We start from the raw sequence: 17,781 nt of genomic DNA, 5'->3' as shown, positions 1-17,781 counted from the left end.
TGTTTGGAGTGTATTGGAAGGGAAAGAGGATGATCCATCACTTATGAAAGTACCCAGGGTGGGATTTTGTATTATACACAATAGTTGATGGGGGTGATCATAAATCTTTGGAGCAAGAAACAAATCAATTAGAAATATTCTTTTTTATTGCTGTTGAGTACCTAATTTTTTTAAAAAAAATATGTGTACATGTGTTTTATCTACATGTACGTACGATGTGCATGTCTGAAACTTTCAGAGTCCAGAAGAGAGCATCAGATTTCATGGAACTGAAGTTACAAACAATTTTGAGCAATCATGTGGGTGCTGAGAGTTGAACCCAGGCCCTCTGAAAGAGCAGCAAATGCTCTTAAATACGGAACCATTGCTTTAGCCCCTACTAGTGAGTATTCATAACTGCTTTTTTTCATATATGTTTTTGCGTTATTATCAAAGCAAATTAGTTCAATTGTGAAATTCAGGCAAGAGAAACATCTAAGTCATTTTGTCTGTTTTTAACTCCTATCTGAGAATATATGTAATAAACCTAGATTTTCCAAAATATCTGTGCTTGTACTACAAATGCATATTTCATGACATGACACATATATAAGGTGTGCAAAATTGGAATTTTTAAGTTTGAGAAGATTTTAAAGAAAAATTCTTCTACATCTTGCTGGGTGACTAGACTCAACAGTGAAGAGAAGCTAGGTTGTTCTGTATCAGCCAAGATTAGCTAACACAACGAAAATTCCCTAAAACAAGAAGGAGAACCCTGGTAAGAAGCCCAATCTTCGTACAGAAAGGCAAACAAGATGGACATCAGAAGAGGGAGAAAACAGGAAACAGAACAGGAGCCTATCACAGAGGGCCTCTAAAAGACTCCACCCAGCAGGGTATCAAAACATATGCTGAGATTCATAGCCAAACTTTTTGCAGAGTGCAGGGAATCTTATGAAAGAAGGAGGAGATAGAAAGACCTGGAGGGACTAGGAGCACCACAAGGAGAGCAACAGAACCAAAAAATCTGGGCACAGGTTTTTTTCTTTCTTTTTTTTTTTTTTTTCTGAGACTAATACTCCAAACAAGGACCATGCATGGAGATAACCTAGAACCCCTGCACAGATATAGCCCATGGCAGATCAGTGTCCAAGAGGGTTCCCCAATAACAGGAACAGGGGCTGTCTCTGACATGAACTCAGTGGCTGGCTCTTGGATCACCTCCACCTGAGTGGGGAGCAGCCTTACCAGTCCACAGAGGAAGACAAAGCAGCCAGTCCTGATGAGACCTGATAGACTAGGGTTAGAAGGAAGGGGAGGAAGACCTATCCTATCATTGGACTAGGGAAGTGGTACAGGAGAAGAAGAGGAAGGGAGGGCGGGATTGGGAGCGGATGGAGAAGGGACTGCAGCTGGGATACAAAGTGAATAAACTGTAAATAATAAAAAAAGATGTTTGAATAGGTAATGAAGACACACCATAGAGGGTGTTTCTCTGGCTCAAATGATGTCATATAGATGATGGGAGAAAGAAAAAAAATTCATCAGGTGTGCATAGTAGAAACAAATGAATTAAGTAAATTAAGAAAAATTACTTAAATAATGAGGACTTGTAGAAAAAGACCAATTAAGGAAAATGCTGACATTTTCATTACCTCTAGAGTACAGTGAAAAAAAATCCCAGTGTGGTTTAATTAAATGGGACAGAGGAGGACAGAACCTGAACCAAATCATGCAGCAATAGATGGGACCACAAGGTGGGGGATTTCATTACATGAAAAAAAAAAAAAGTTTGAACTTCTTAGAAATTCTGTAGCCACACCATATCTTTCATATTTCTTGCTATCTTTGTGATTGGTATAAAAATTGTGAATCTGAGATTTTCACTGTAGGCACAAGATATTGAATTAGCTTGTTACTATGTCATCAACACTAGTTGAAGATGATGGGATTTGTGGATGTGCTGGATAGTTTACGTCAACTTGGCACAAACTGGAGTCACTGGGGAGGAGGGAGCCTCAACAAAGAGTGTACCTCCACAAGAGCAGGTTCTCAGTCAGCCTGTATGAGGTTTTCTTAGTGATTGGTGGGGGAGGGCTCAGATCGCTGTGAGTGGGGCCACCTCTGTGTAGGTAGTCCTGGATTTTATAATACATCAGGCTGAGCAAGTCATGTGGAGCAAGTTAGTAAGCAGCATCCCTCCATGCCCTCTCCATCAGCTCCTGCCTCCAAGTTCCCTGTCCGGATGTCCTTCAAGAATGGACTGTAAATACGGAAGTGTAAGCCAAGGAAACACTTTCCTCCCCAAAATGATTTTGATCATGGTGTTTCATAATAGAAAAAGCAACCCTGGCACAGATCCAGGGCTTTGAGTTGGCCTACCACAAGATCTATCTCATCTGTGAACTGCTCGAGCAGTCGAAGAGGCTGGTCCTCTTCAACGTCTCCATGATACTGGGCAAGAACAGGCCATCTTAGAGGAGTCCCAGTCAGTACCGATAGCACAGCAGAAGTCAGAGGCCTCAACCCAGACCAGTGACTTATTGCAATGGACATTTGCTACGGCACATCGAGACACACCGCAGTTTCCAGGGTGAGATTTTTGTTTAGTTTTGTGAGAGGTTGCAAGGGTGTAAGGCAGATATGGAATGACCAGAAGATGAGTGGGAGTGGGGTTCATGATTCAGAATTCACAAAGAATCAGTAAAAAGTTAAAGACAAAAGATACTAGATCAGATGCATTTGGGCTTCTTTCCGGAGGCACAGCAGTCTGCATGAGCATATTGGGGTATTTCTTTTCATTCCTAAGTCATTCAGCTTCAACAGGGAGAGTCTAAGGTGGATGCTATCTGTACAAAGCACTTGCTGTTCAATAATAAAGATAATAATAATAAAGCCTATTTCATATTCTTAGAGACCCCATAAAAACAAGGGAGGTGTGATCACCCCTCTGTTGTGGTTCCAGTCCTCAGCGGGTGGAGACTGTGTCTGTGGAGCTAGCTGGATTTCTAGGCTAATCGCTGAGCTTTGAATTCCAATAAGAGAGTCTGTCTCCACCTATGACGTGGAGAATTGTCGAGGAAGACACAAGACATCAACCTCTGATCTCTGCATTCACACCCGTGCGCCCACAAATATGAATAAAAGCATGCACTCATGCATACTGCACCTATGTATACATGAAAACATAGAAAAACTAAAACATTATTGTCAGGAATACTATCATTCATCTTTATGTTGTGTAATGCTTGCTTTTTAAAACATTTGTTTTTAATTTTTTATTTATAGGTATTTGTGTGAATCTATGCCACAGGAGGAGGGTGCCTACAGAGGCCATAAAAAAGCATCAGATCTGGAGCTGGAGTTAAAGGCAATTGTGTCAGTTGTCTGACAAAGGTGCTGGGAACCAGATTGGGCTGTAGGCAAGCCTGTAGGCTATTTTCTTAATCAGTGATTGATGAGGGAAGGCCCAGCCTATTGTTGGGTGGTGCCATCTCTAGGTTAGTAGTCCTGGGTTCTATTAGAAAGCAGGCTGAACAAGCCGTGAGGAGCAAGCCAGTAAGCAACATCCTTCCAAGGCCTCTGCATCAGCCTCAGTCTCCAGGTTCTTGCCCTGCTTGAGTTCCTGTCCCGACTTCCTCCAATGATGAACAGTGATGTAGACACATAAGACAAATAAACCCCTTCCTCCCCAATTTCCCTTTGGCCATAGTGTTTTCTCACAGCAAAAGTAACCCTAACTAAGACAAGGGGGAAGGGTTTTCTAAGCTTTCAGGGACTAAGCTGGAAGCATTCTGCTTGCAAATGACGTAGTTAATAGAAACCTTTGGCCTCACATGCTCATCTTCTCTCTGAAAGGTGAACCTGTGTTTCCTACCCATTGACTAGCCTGTCTCATTTGCTGTTGTGATGGATACTTTAAGGGAGATGATGAGGAGGGTCAGGTGGGTTTTCCCACATAAAAATGAAGATCCAGACACACGTGTCTCAACAGCAGTTCTCAGCTTATTTCACAGTTTTAGAGCATTAGGTCAAGATCCCCTTGAGGGTCGAATGGCAGACAATTTGCATATCAGATATTTACATTACAGTTCACAAAAGTAGCAAAATTATCATTATGAAGTAGCAACAAAATCATTTTATGGTTGATGACCGACACAACATGAAGAACTGCATTAGAGTGCCAGCATTAGGAAGGTTGAGAACCACTGACCATGGAGGGCTCTTAAGCATTGGGTCATCCTCCAGCGGGTTTTAAATGCAAGATTAGGCGTGTCTCAGTGGGTACGGGGCAACACTGAATTTTCATAGTTTGTATTTTGTGCTTTTCCACATGTATCCACATTCTTCTTTCATAGTGGAGCAGAAATGTCACACAAAAGTCATTCAACTGTTTGACTTTGTTTCCTGAGGGACAGGCAGTCTATCAGATTCTGTGCTTCGGCGTATACTGCCAAGAAATGAAGGGTTGTAATGGAAAAGAACTGTGGGTTGTCCTGTCTCTCCTTGTCGTTGTTTTCAGTGTTAGTGGCAGGCTAATACAAAGAAGTAACACGAGTAGGAAAAATATAATCAACTCTTTTGATTGCTTGTGTTGTGTAAAATGTCATCATCTTTTTTTTTTCCCGAGTTCTAAGCAAGTTTTGATGCATTGGGAAGTGTGGCATCCTGCAGCTAGTTGATGATTAGCTTTAATTGTCAATTTGACACAGTCTAGAATCACCTGTGAAGAGAGTCTCAGCGGGAGATTGCCTAGATTGGTTTGGCCTGTTGACATGGATCATGTGAGGGAGGTTATCTTAATTATGTCAATGGCGTGGAAAGACCCCCCCTCTGTGGGTGGCACTATTTCCTGGACAGAGAGAGCTCCTGGCTTGTAGAAGTGGAGAAAGCAAGCTGACCACAAGCACGCAAGCATGGATATGCTGCTCTCTACTGTTGACTGTGGCTATGAGCAGTTGCTTCTAGCTCCTGTGGACTTGTCTTACTCAGGATGGCAACTTGGAACCTGGAACTCTGGGTTGAAAAAATTTCTCCTTCCCTTAAGTTGCCCTCACCAGGTTGCAATTACTACAACAGCAGGAAAAGACTAAGATGGCTTGTCACAGCTCCTACGCACACAAGTGACCTACTTCCTTATACCTTCTTTAGGTCTCACAGGATTAGAGTTTTGTGCTGATATGACTCTATAGATACAGTATTTGAGTGGGGCAGCAAGGGTGGGAATGTGTGAATCTCCTCTGCACATGGATGTGTCTCATTGTCTCTTTGCCTTCATCTATCAAAGTTCCAGGACAATTATAAAGGATGTGTTCAGAACTGGAAGGAGAGTGTCTCCCGTAGGACGTGCATGGTTCTGAATGTGTGACTCTGATACTGCACAGAGTAAGCGCCTGTGAAGCTGGCTCGTTATAGGTAAGGCAGGGTGAGCTCGAAGAATCTACAACTTTTACAGTGGACAGTAGGCAGGTCTTCTCTTTATCCTAGAAGGAGTTATTAACTCATGCTTCAAGGCTACTTTCTGGGACTACAGCTCCAAAAAAATATAGGCTGAGGAGAATTCTGTTAAGATTCTTAGAGTCAGGGTTCAGGGACAACAAGCAACTTGAGGTGTATGAGGGATATTTTTTAAAATTAATTTATTCATTCACTTGATATCCTGGTCTTAGCCCTATCCCTCCTCACCTCCTAGTCCCATGCTGCTCTCTCTCCCTGACCATCTGCCTCTTCTTTTTCCTCAGCAAATGGGAACCCCTCTTCCAATCCACCTCAGCTCATCAAGTCATATTAGAGCCTATGGCCTGGTATGGCAGTCCCTCTAGGGGGAAGTAATTGAAAAGCTGATAAGAAAGTCCATATCAGAGAGAACTCCCACTCCCCTTATTAGGGGACCCACATGACCCTGAACTGATGGTTTTATGTCAACTTGACAAAAGCTAAAGTCATTTGAGAGGAGGGAACCTCAATTAAGAAAAATGTCTCCATAAGAGTGGGCTGTAGGCAAGCCTGTAGGCCATTTTTTAAAATTAGTGATTGATAGGGGAGGGCCTAGGCCATTGTGTGTGTGGCATTCCCAGGTTTGTAGCCCTGGATTCTATAAGAAAGTAGGAATGAAGACAGGCATAGTGGCACATGCCTGTAATCCCAGCACTCAGAGAGCAGAGGCAGGCGATCTCTGTGAGTTCAAGGTCAGCCTGGTCTACAAAGTGAGTCCTGAACAGCCAAAACTACACAGAGAAACCCTGTCTCAAAAGACCGAACAAAGAAAAAAGAAAATAAGAAGAAGGAAAAAGCAGGAATGAAGAGCAAGCCACTAAGCAACACCCATTCATGGCCTCTGCATATCCCCAGTCTCCAGGTTCCTGTCCTGTTTGAGTTCCTGTCCTGATTTCCTTCCATGATGAACAGTGATATAGATGCATAATCCAAATAAACCTTTTCCTCCCCAACTTCCTTTTGGCCATGTTGTTCCTCACAGCAGTAGTAACTCTAACTAAGACAAGGCAAGACAAGAGGCAAGAGTTCTTTAAGCTCTGAGGGACTAAGCTGGAAGCATTCTGCTTGCAAATGATGTAGTTAATAGAAATCTTTGAGGTCCCATTTATTGATTGTTGCTACTAGAGCCTGTGCTGTTGGTGTTCTGTTCAGGAAGTTGTGCCAACGAGTTCAAGGCTTTTCCCCATTTTTTCTTCTAACAGGTTTAGTGTGTCTGGTTTTATATTGTGGTCTTTGATGCACTTGAACTTTAGTTTTGTGCAGGGTGATAAGTATGAATCTATTTTTTTTTACATGTAGACATCCAGTTAGACAAGCACCATTTGTTGAAGATGCTATCTTTTTTCCACTGTATGGTTTTGGCATCTTTGTCAAAAATTAGGTGTCCATAAATGTTTGGGTTTATTTCAGGGTCTTTTGTTTGATGGCATTGATCCACCATTCTGTTTTTATGCCAGTACCATGCACTTTTTACTATTGTTGCTCTATAGTACAGCTTGAGATCAGGGATGGAGATACAATTGTAGAGGATTGTCTCAGCAATTCTGGATTTCTTGTTATTCCATATAGAGTTGAGAATTTTTCTTTCAAGGTCTGTAAAGAATTGTGTTGGTAATTTGATGGGAATTGCATTGAATCTGTAGATTGCTTTTGGTAAGATGGCCATTTTACTATGTTAATCCTGCCAATCCATGAGCATGGGAGATCTTTCTGTCTTCTTATTTCTTCTTCTATTTCTTTCTTCAGAGACTGTAAATGGGACCTCATGAAACTAAAAAGCTTCTGTAAGGCAAAGGATACTGTTGTCAGAACAAAATGACTTCTTACAGATTGGGAAAGGATCTTCACCAACCCTATATATGACAGAGGGCTAATATCCAGAATATATAAGGAACTCAAGAAGTTAAACACCAATAAATCAAGTAATCCAATTAAAATATGGGGTACAGAGCTAAACAGAGAATTCTCAATAGAGGAATATCAAATGACAGAGAAACACTTAAAGAAATGTTCAAAGTCTTTAGTCATCAGGGAAATGCAAATCAAAACAACCATGAGAGATTTCACCTTATACCCATTAGAATGTCCAAGATGAAAAACTCAAGTGACAGTACATTCTGGAGAGGATGTGGAGAAAGGGGAACCCTTCTTCACTGCTGGTGGGAATGTAAACTTGTACAACCACTTTGGAAATCAATTTGGTGCTTTCTCAGATAATTAGGAATAGTGCTACCTCAAGACCCAGCTATACCCTCCTAAGCATATATCCAAAAGATGCTCAAGTATACAACAAAGACATTTGCTCAACCATGTTTGTAGCAGCTTTATTTGTAATAGCCAGAAGCTGGAAACAACCTGTACTTCCCTCAACTGAGGAATGGATATAGAAATTGTGGTACATTTACACAAAGGAATACTACTCAGCAATTAAAAACAAGGAAATCATTATATTTGCAGGCAAATGGTGGGATCTAGAAAAGATCATCCTGAGTGAGGTATCTCAGAAGCAGAAAGACACACATGGTATATACTCACTTATAGGTGGATATTAGACATATAATATAGGATAATCATACTAAAATCTGTTCACCGAAAGAAGCTTTGACATGAACTGATCGGCCTGCTCTTTGATCACCTCCCCCTCAGGGGGGTGCAGTCTTACCAGGCTACAGAGGAAGACAATGCATCCAGTCCTGATGAGATCTGATAGACTAAGATGGGAAGGAAGGGGAGGAAGACCTCTCCTATGAGTGGACTAGGGGAGAGGCATGGGTGGAGAAAAGAGAGGGTGGGGTTGGGAAGGGAGGAGGGATGGTGCTACAGGTGGGATACAAAGTAAATAAACTGTAATTAATAAAAATAAAAACAAACAAACAAAAAATAGAAACCTTTGGCCTCACCTGCTCATTTTCTTTGTGGCAAGTGAAACTGTTTTCTACCTGTTGACTAGCCTGTCTTGAGGCTATGATGGACACTAGAAGGAGATGATGAGGAGGGTCAGGTAGGTTTTCCCACATCAAAGTGAAGATCCAGACACACATGTCTCAGCAGTGGCTTCTCAGTTTATTTTACAGCTTTAGGGAAGTAGTCCTCAATCTGTGGGCCATAACCCCGTGTGTGTGTGTGTGTGTGTGTGTGTGTGTAAGGTTGCCTAAGACTACTGAAAAGATCAGATATTTACATTATCATTCATACTGCAACAAAAATAATTTTATGGTTGGGGCATCACCACACCATGAGGAACTGTATTAAGGGTCACAGCATTAGGAAGTTTGAGAACCGCTGGTCTCAGAGCTGAGTTCTGGGTCCAGAGGAGGAGACAGCTTTCACTAAGAGCTGTTCCTTGAGCAAAGCTTCATTCTGGCTTTGTATGTGCCAGGCACCATACTAAGTCTGTGGATCTGCTGGCCGTGAATGCAGGTTTACCCACAAAGGAGTGGGTAAGGAAGTTCAGTAGCAGAGAAGTAAATAAATGAATGAAAACAAGTTGCAAATTCCCTGGGGGAAATTAAAATGAGGAAATGCTAGAGAATAACTGGATGGGAAAAGCTGGAAGACTAGCTCCCTCTGAGGGACTAGTTTGTCTGCACCTGAAGGTTAAAAGCCAGGGCTGAGTAGTACAGTCAAAAGGATCTGCAGGTGCAGCCATCCTGGTGAGGAAAAGTGCTAACTCTTTCCCAAGGATAGTCAGGGTAGCGGGCGGACAGTGAAAGCCAGGCAAAGAGGAGAAGGAAGCAGTTTACATAGAACTCCTAAAGTCTCATTACAGTTGCCTTTTGTGCTAGCTTTATGGTCTTCCTCTCACCCTCATCTCTCTCTTTCCCCCTTCCCTTCCTCCACTCCTTCCCTATTCCTACCCCTCAGAGTTCTCACTGGGTATGCCGATGGTTTAGGACCAGCAATCTCTTCAACTTTCAGAACCATTTAGTCGAAGGCGCACTAAGGCTCGCCATAGCACGCACACTTTATATATCTGAAGACTAAATAGAGCTACGAACTCTGACCTGAAAGAGAGTCATGTTCACCAGAGACAAGCATTTAAATGTGTGCTAGCCTGATGGAAAATTCCCATGGAGATAAAGTGAAAAGAAAATGGAGAAATTAATTCCAAATTGCTAAAACAGATATGTAGAAAGGCCATTTCCAAGAAAATATTTTTCTGTTCACTATAGGCAGGTATTATTAAGGAGCCACGGGAGCATAATCTTTATTTTAAATTAGGAAGCATATTATTTTTGTAGTGTCTTATGATAATATTTCTTTCAATAAGTATACTATAGGAGATATTATGTTTGAATATATCTATAATTTGATTCAGCTATGTTCTCCCTTGATGCCATTTTTCCAACTTAAAAATCCTGCCTTCTTTGGACTCATTCGTTTTGTCTTGGGCTTGTGGTTAGTGTCAGGTATGGGATCTGTGGATTTATAGTTTTAATTAAATTCTGCAAAGTGTGTCTGTTCTTTTCCTAAGTTGCTGGGAATTGAACCCAGGTTCCTGTGCATATGAGGCAAGTGCTCCCCCACTGAGCTGCCCCCTGCCCTTTGTCTGTTACTTCGTCACATATTTTTCGCCATCATCACTACCTCACTGATTCTGGGCTGAAATAAGTATGACTTTGGCTGTAAATCTATCAGTACTTTGACCCTTTAGTGCCAACCTTGGATCCCACCTCCTCTTTCTTGTATTAGAAACTTGATTTTTAAAACCTGGAATATCATTTACCAACAAGAACCATGTATAGCATTCTTGCATCTTTTTCTCATTCTGAGATTTTTTTTTCTGTATTTCTGGTAAGTTGATCAATGGTAGATGAATTAAGTTTTATCATCCAACGCATTTTAACTCTTTGGTTTTAAGCCAGATTTTATAACTCTCTGTATGTTGTTGCATCGAAAACTAGAACCTGCAGTTACTTTTAATGGGTCACTTGATACAAAGCTAAATTTAGAAGGTTGGAATAGACATGCTCTCCAGGGGGTTCTAATGCCATAAAATATGGTTTGCTTTTCTCTAATTCCAAATACCTGATTTAAATCCCATAAATATCTATGCCTTCCAACTGATAGGATAAAATTAGACCAAGTTCCAGTAAACACCATCCCTAAGCTGCAATATAAATAGGGTATCAATTATGTAGGAGTGGGAGTCACTAATATGTATATAGCGATTTCTCATTAGCACAGGCAACATCAGAACTCTTTTTACATAAGATTAAAATAGTAATTTAGCTGCTTAGTAAATGATTAAATGCAAAGAGCGGTTATGTAATCCGTTGGCTAAGAATTGGTAAATGTTGCCAAGTACTAATGATTCATTTCCTTAATAACCCAGGAAGTGCTGGGCCATAAGTTTCTGTTAAGGAGGTTCTGTCCCCACCAGATGCAGTGTTGCTCGGGAGGAGCGCAACTCCTCAAAAGAGCACGCATGCGCAGGCCTCCAGCCCCGCGTCCTCACGCTACCTCTGAGCGCTCACATCACTGTGAGCAGAACAACCTATCTGCAAGGTCAGCTTTGCTCCTGTAGATGCTCCACCGTTTCAAGGAACTAGATTCTATAGGTAGAGATTGGAAAAATAGTAACATTGTTTTCTTGTGAGGGTTTGAGGAGAACATTGAGCCAGCCTGTTCAGAATGATTTTTGTTGGTTTTCAAACCTCAGATTTAATGGCAAGAAGATCCAAGGTTAAAGATTCTAGAAACAAATGCCCATCAAATGTGTTCTACGGTCACAGTATAGAATCTGAGGACAACTCATTTCTTGGTTATAAATATAACTAGAGAACTCACAGTTTCTTCAAACCGTACTAAAATTATAAAAGGGCTTCCAATAGCTCTGCCTTTCCTTTAACTCACGGGAAGTTAATGGACCAAGATGAGAGAATTTGCTTTTAGAATGAGTAGGAGAGAATGGAGATAATATGAAACTGCAGCATCTCAGAAGAACCATTCCAAATAGTCTTGTAGAACACAAACTATGATAGCATCCTTTACTATGACACTGCAGGAGGGTGAACTAAAAAACAACCAACACCAACCAACCAACCAACCAACCAACCAAAAACAGTAGTTTTGATTCCTATGATTGTAATAGATGAGATGAGACATATGCATGAGGAGTCCCTTCCTTCCCCCAACCTCATATCCTTTCACTGTGACCTTACTGCTCTCAAACTAATTCATGTGGTCTGCAATTGGTGTGCGGGTTAGTGGTTTGGGGTTGTTTTCCTTGCAACTTGACACAATCTGGAAAGTGGGAACCTCGGTTTTGAAGATGCCACCGTCAGCCTGACCTGTAGTCATGTACATCAGCTATTTTCTTGATTAATGATTGATGTGGGAAAGCTGGGCCTCTGTGGGTGGCACCATTGCTGGGCAAATGGTCCTGAGTTGTAGAAAGAGCAAGCTGAATAAGCTGTGAGACCTAGCAATGAGCACTGATCCGCCATGGCTTCTGCCTCTGTACACCCTCCCCCCCCCCCCGAGTGAGTTTCTGACAGCTTCCTTCAGTCATGGACTTTGATGAGGATGTGTAAGTTAAGTTAACCCTTTCCACTCCAATCTGCTTTTCATCATGGTGTTTCTCACAGCAATAGAAGACATGTGGTAACCCTACTGTGGACGCTGCCTGTGAGCATGTACGTAGACAATCGGCATTTGACTCACCCTTTAAATGAGTACTCGTTGTACATGTAGGAAGAATTAGGTACTGAGGATGGGATGTTAAATGAGCAGACAAAATTCCCACCTTGATGGCATTTATTACTGGGGGAAAGCAGACAATAAACACATTAAGAAAACATTTTAATATACTGGTAGATAATAATGTTATGAGGAAAAATAGAACAGAAAACAATGATGAGTACAATGTGTGCTGGTGCTGTCTTTGTATTTAATCAGCCACCTGAAGGTGCTCCATAAATTATCTGTGGTGCTAGTCTAGAAGAGAAGCCTTCCTTTTGAAGGGACTAACCAGTGTAATAGCTTTGCCCGGGCTTTTGAATGGCCCCTTTTATTTGATTGACAGCAGGAGTGGGTGGCAGAAAGGGATGTCAGCTATCACAGTGGTCCAGCTCATCAGGGCTTTCTGGGCCATTGTTGCTTGATGTGAAATGGGAAGCTGCAGCAGAGCTCCGAGAGAGGACCAATATGACCTGACATATTTTTTTAAAGGTTTACTGCAGTTTCTGTATTGAGCATAACATGTGAGGGGCCGAGCAAGGAAACACAAAGGGTGTTAATCCATTAAGTAGAGCTAAGTTAGTGGGCTGCTCCATTGCACCCTTATATATGTTGCACGGGGGAGAAGATTAGTGGCAAATACCCATTAAACTGCAGTGAGATTGGAAGGGTTGGCTTCCTCTAGGGGGCTGTGAGTTCCTTTTGGCAGATAAGGAAGCATTCCTGGGTGATACCAAGGTATCCTTTCTCTTATTAGTGGCGACGAGGTGACAGGAGAGCGAACTCGCTAGCTCTGGCCCACCTGGATGTTTTAGATCTATTTCTGGAAAGCGGGTTTTACGAGGTATGCAAGGAACTTCTTTTTATTGCAACTTAAAAGTTCCCTAATTGGGTTGAGTTCAGGCTCTGTGTCATGGTTCTGTTTTGCTGGGGGAAGCTAATAAAGAAGGACGCTATGGATTCTTAGGACAAATGCAGGATAGTAATTAGGTGGTAGGGTCTGACACTGGACAAAAGCCTTAAGCAGCTCAGGGAAACCCCAAAAGAAACCTGCCACATGCATGCTGATGCAGACGCCTGGCAAAAATCCTAGAGAATGTGCTCACATGTATTTCCGGCAGTGATATTCTTTTCATGAAGAGTTGCACACCGTTGTGGCTATGTCGTTAAGCTGGTAATCTCAAGGTAGTTTTCTATTGCTTTTTTGTGTGTGTGGTTTCCTTTGTGTATTTGGTTGGAGCTGAAGGCTGAACAACTCACAATAGATTCGTCTGTGAAACCATTAGTTCACCTCTGAAAAGGGGGTATGGTGGAATCCCAAAATGCAGAAAGCACCTTTAAATAGATGGGTGTTTGGTTCTATTCAGTAGATGACAGTTCACTCCTGTGCGCTCCACGCTGCGCCAGGTACAGGGGGATTGAACGTGCCTCCTGCCGGCAGCTGAGCTATGATCTCCTTGGAGGGATTATTACATTGACAGGAGACACGGCTAGTTGATGCTTAGTTGTAAGATTCTTACTGTTAAATACAGCAGGAAGTGAGTGAGTGAGAGGAATGTGAGACAGAAGGCAGGGCGGGGGATTGCTGTCACACTACTACATGATTAATAAAGTCAGAAACATCATAAATAAAACTGCCTTCTAGTTAGGTAACATTATGGATGGTTCCACTTACCTTTGAAGGAGAAAAAAAAAAAACAAAAGACAAGTTTATACAGTTACTTTATTGAAAGTCTGAGGAATGGAACTAATTATGAGGGATGAGAAGATTTTTGACAATAATGCTGAGAGACTTGCCCAACCCATAGGTGTCATAAATGGCTGGATGCTTAATGAGACTGTGCCCTAGAATTTTGCCGTATGTGTTTCTACAGTGAAAAGTATAAAGCAAGAAACATTAAAACAGCAATTCAAAACACTCATTATTTCCTGACTTCTAATGGCAGCTGCTGACTAATGATACCTTCAGGGTAGTTTGCTTTACGCCGCTCTGCACACATTATCTTCTATTTCTCAATCATGTAGGTCACAGATGTCAGGGTAATGTCTAACTTGTACTTTCCTTAACCATTCTACAACAAGGAGCATTGATTTGCATCTTATTGAGCAGATACTAGTGATTTGGTAAGCTCAAAATGTCAGGGTCTTCAGTAATCCAGAAAAGATCCATTTATTTTTTGATTGCAAATGCTGTGTCTAGGTTGCTCCCTTGAATGCAATGGTGAAGGTACCAAGCTGTGTCATCCCTAGGACTTTAGAGTTTTCTTCATTCAGCTAATGAAACAGTGAGTGGGTTAAAGATACTTTCTGCCTGGAATAGACATTATTCTGTGCTTAAAAAGCACATGATTTTGGTGTACAGGTAGCTGACCTTTCTTTTTTCTTTATTTAAATTTTACACTTTATTCACTTTGTATCCCCCCTGTGGTTCTCTCCCTCATCCCTTCCCAATCCCTCCCTTCCTCCACCCTCTGCATGCATGCTCCTCCCCAAGTCCACTGATAGGAGAGGACTTCTTTTCCTTCCTTCTGATCCTAGTCAATTAGGTCTCATCAGAAGTGGCTGCCTTGTCCTCTTCTGTGGCCTGGTAATTCTGCTTCCCCTTCAGGGGGAGGTAATTAAAGAACAGGCCAATCAGTTCATGTCAGAGACAGTCCCTGTTCCTATTACAATGGAACCCACATGGATACTGAACTGCCATGGGCCTTTCTTATATGATTCTAATTTATGTGTGTGTGTGTGCATGTAGAGAGGTGCACATGTGTATATACATATGAGTGCCAGAGGTCAACATCTGCTGTCATCCTTAATGATTCTTTCTGCTCTCTCTCTCTCCCATCTTCCTTCTCTCTTTCTCCTTGAACATAGAACTCACCAAGGAGCTAGGCTAACTGGCGAGAAAGCCTCAGGATCCTCCTTCTGTGTCTCCTCAGTGCTAGGAAGGCAGGCATGTGTCATCATGTCTGTATTTACATGGGTACTGGTTATACAAACTCAGGTAGACTCTCATGCTTTCTCAGTAAGCATTTTACCAACTAAGCCTAGCATTCTACTTTTTTTTTTATCATTTACCAAGAGCAGTACTTTATGCAGCTTTTCTTTTTTTTCTATTTGAGGTTAATTTATTTGGCATGCATTTTTAGAGGTGAGGATATTTGGATATGCTATTGAATTGCAAAACAAGGAGAATTTGGTTTTACTTAATAAATACATTGAAGTCATTATGGTCATGCCTGTCAGGTGTCCAGACATATACTACTTCCCATTCCTAAGACAGCACTCACATGCAATCCTCTTTATTCACTTAACATAACACCACACTTTATTTTGATGGGCATATTTGCTATGTCCCTTTTACTGGCCTAGGATCTGCCCTCAAATTACCTTCCTACCTCTGACTTCCAAGTAGCTAGGGTTATAAGTACAGCCTATAACCCTAACTGCTTCCCCTGGATAATGAGACAGTCTTGAAACTTCTTTAATTCTATGAATCCACTTAAAAAAAAAAACAAAAAAACATTTGTCTTATTTGCCACAATCTATATGAAAGGCAATCTACTGGCAATAGATTACTTATAAATCTGCACATTATCACTGATCTTTCAATGATGTCTATGTTATTTGCTTCTATATATTTACTAATATATAGAACACTAAACACACAGAAATGCCAAATTAAAGGTCACGTGTCATTTACAGTGGAGTATGTATCATCAAATTGCCATCTGAACTGATTAGGTGCCATTTCTCTGCTTCTACCAGCTTATGAGAATATCTGGTTCCCTTGATCCAGCAAAAATCCTGTAACATCAAACTTTTTGATCTTCACTAAGATCATTTATTTTAAAAGTCTTTATCTTAATTGAAATTAATTATCTCGCAGCTGGATGTCCCTTTAAGCATCTGTGGGCTTGCATGCTGTGTGTCTTCAAATTTGTATGTTGAAATCGAATTCCCAGGGTAATGGTGTTGGAAGGTGGGCCTGGAGGGTTATAAGGTTTTGCATAGTGAGGAGATTGATGCCTTATGGAGAGGGCTTCACAGAGCTGCTGTCCTAATTTCTGCCTTTTCCTTGCACAGGGACAGGAGAGTCAGGGCAGGTACTCAGCATCTGTCAATATAGTCTTGAAACACAGTGTAAAGAATGGTGAGAAATAAATTCAATTTCTAATTGTCTATTAACTACCTAATCTAAAGCATTTTTCTTATAGCAGTTCAAATATACTCAGGAACTCTATTAGCTATTCTACATTCTATGAATCATCTCTCTATGCACTTACCCATTTTTCCACGACAGACTGGTCTTCACATCAGTAGACTTTGGAGGGAATATTGTGCATTTTATTTTCCAAGATTTAGGTGTGTGTGTGTGTGTATTAGGGAGAGAGAGAGCAGGTGTGTGTGTGTGTGTGTGTGTGTGTGTGTGTGTACGTGCTTGGGCACATGATCAAAGGAGAACAAGTACTGTCTTCATTATCAATATTGCAGAACTATAACACTTATAAATAATTGAGTGTTTATGATACCCAAGAATTATGCTTAACATTTAGCACATACTGTTTTATGTATGCTTTGTAAGTATTTTTTCAGAGCCAATGGAATTTTAGTAATGTTTGTGAAAACACAGCAACTCCTCCTTTTTTAAAAAAATATTTATTTATTCAATTTACATCCCAATCATTGCCCCTTCCCTCCTTTCCTCAGAGTCCCACCCTCCCTTCCACTTCCCCTATTCCTCTCCCCCCAATCTCTCTTCCCTCATCCCTCCTACCCTTCCCCTTGGAAAAGGGGAAGCCTCCTACCAACCCCACTAGCATATCCAAGTCACATCATGACTGAGTCCATCCTCTTCCTAAGTGGCAGGGCAGCCCACCAGGGGGAAGCAGAGGATCAAAAGGCATGCAACAGAGTCCTTGTTAGAGACAGCCCCTCACTCCCCTTACTAGGGAATCCACATGAACAGCAAGCTGCCCATTTGCTATATCTGTGTAGAAGGCCTATGTCCAGTCTATGAATGGTCCTTGGTAGGTCCTTCAGTCTCTGCAAGCTTCACCTGGGCCCAGGTTAGTTGGCTCTGTTGGTCTTCTTGTGGAGCTCCTGTCCCCTCCAGGTTGTTCTGTCCTTCTCCCTACTCTTTCACAAGGCTCCCTGCACTCTACCAGCTGTTTGGCTATTATTAGTCTTAGTATCTGTTCCTATTCATTGCTGTGTAGAGCCTTTCAGAGGAGAGCTCGCTTGGGTCCTCATTGTTACTTAGCTTCTTTGGGTCTGTGAATTATATTATGGTTATCCTGTACTATAAGGCATATCCATGTATAAGTGAGTACATACCATGTGTGTCTTTCTAGGTCTGGGTTACCTCACTCAGGATGATCTTTTCTAGTTGCATTTATTTGCCTGCAAATTTCCAGATTCCTTGCTTTTAATACCTAAGTAGTAGTCCATTGTGTTAAATGTACCACAGTTTCTTTATCCATTCTTTGGTTGAGGACCATCTGGGTTGTTTCCAGTTTTTGGCTATTATGAATATAGCTGCTATAAACATAGATGAATGAATGTCCTTGCTGTATGATAGAGCATCTTTGAGTATATTCCCAGGAGTGGTAAAGCTGTGTCTTGAGGTAG

The sequence above is a fragment of the Meriones unguiculatus genome, chromosome 1 (genome assembly GCF_030254825.1).
Source record: "Meriones unguiculatus strain TT.TT164.6M chromosome 1, Bangor_MerUng_6.1, whole genome shotgun sequence".
Taxonomy (NCBI): Eukaryota; Metazoa; Chordata; class Mammalia; order Rodentia; family Muridae; genus Meriones; species Meriones unguiculatus.
Note: the sequence above shows the minus strand (reverse complement) of the source record.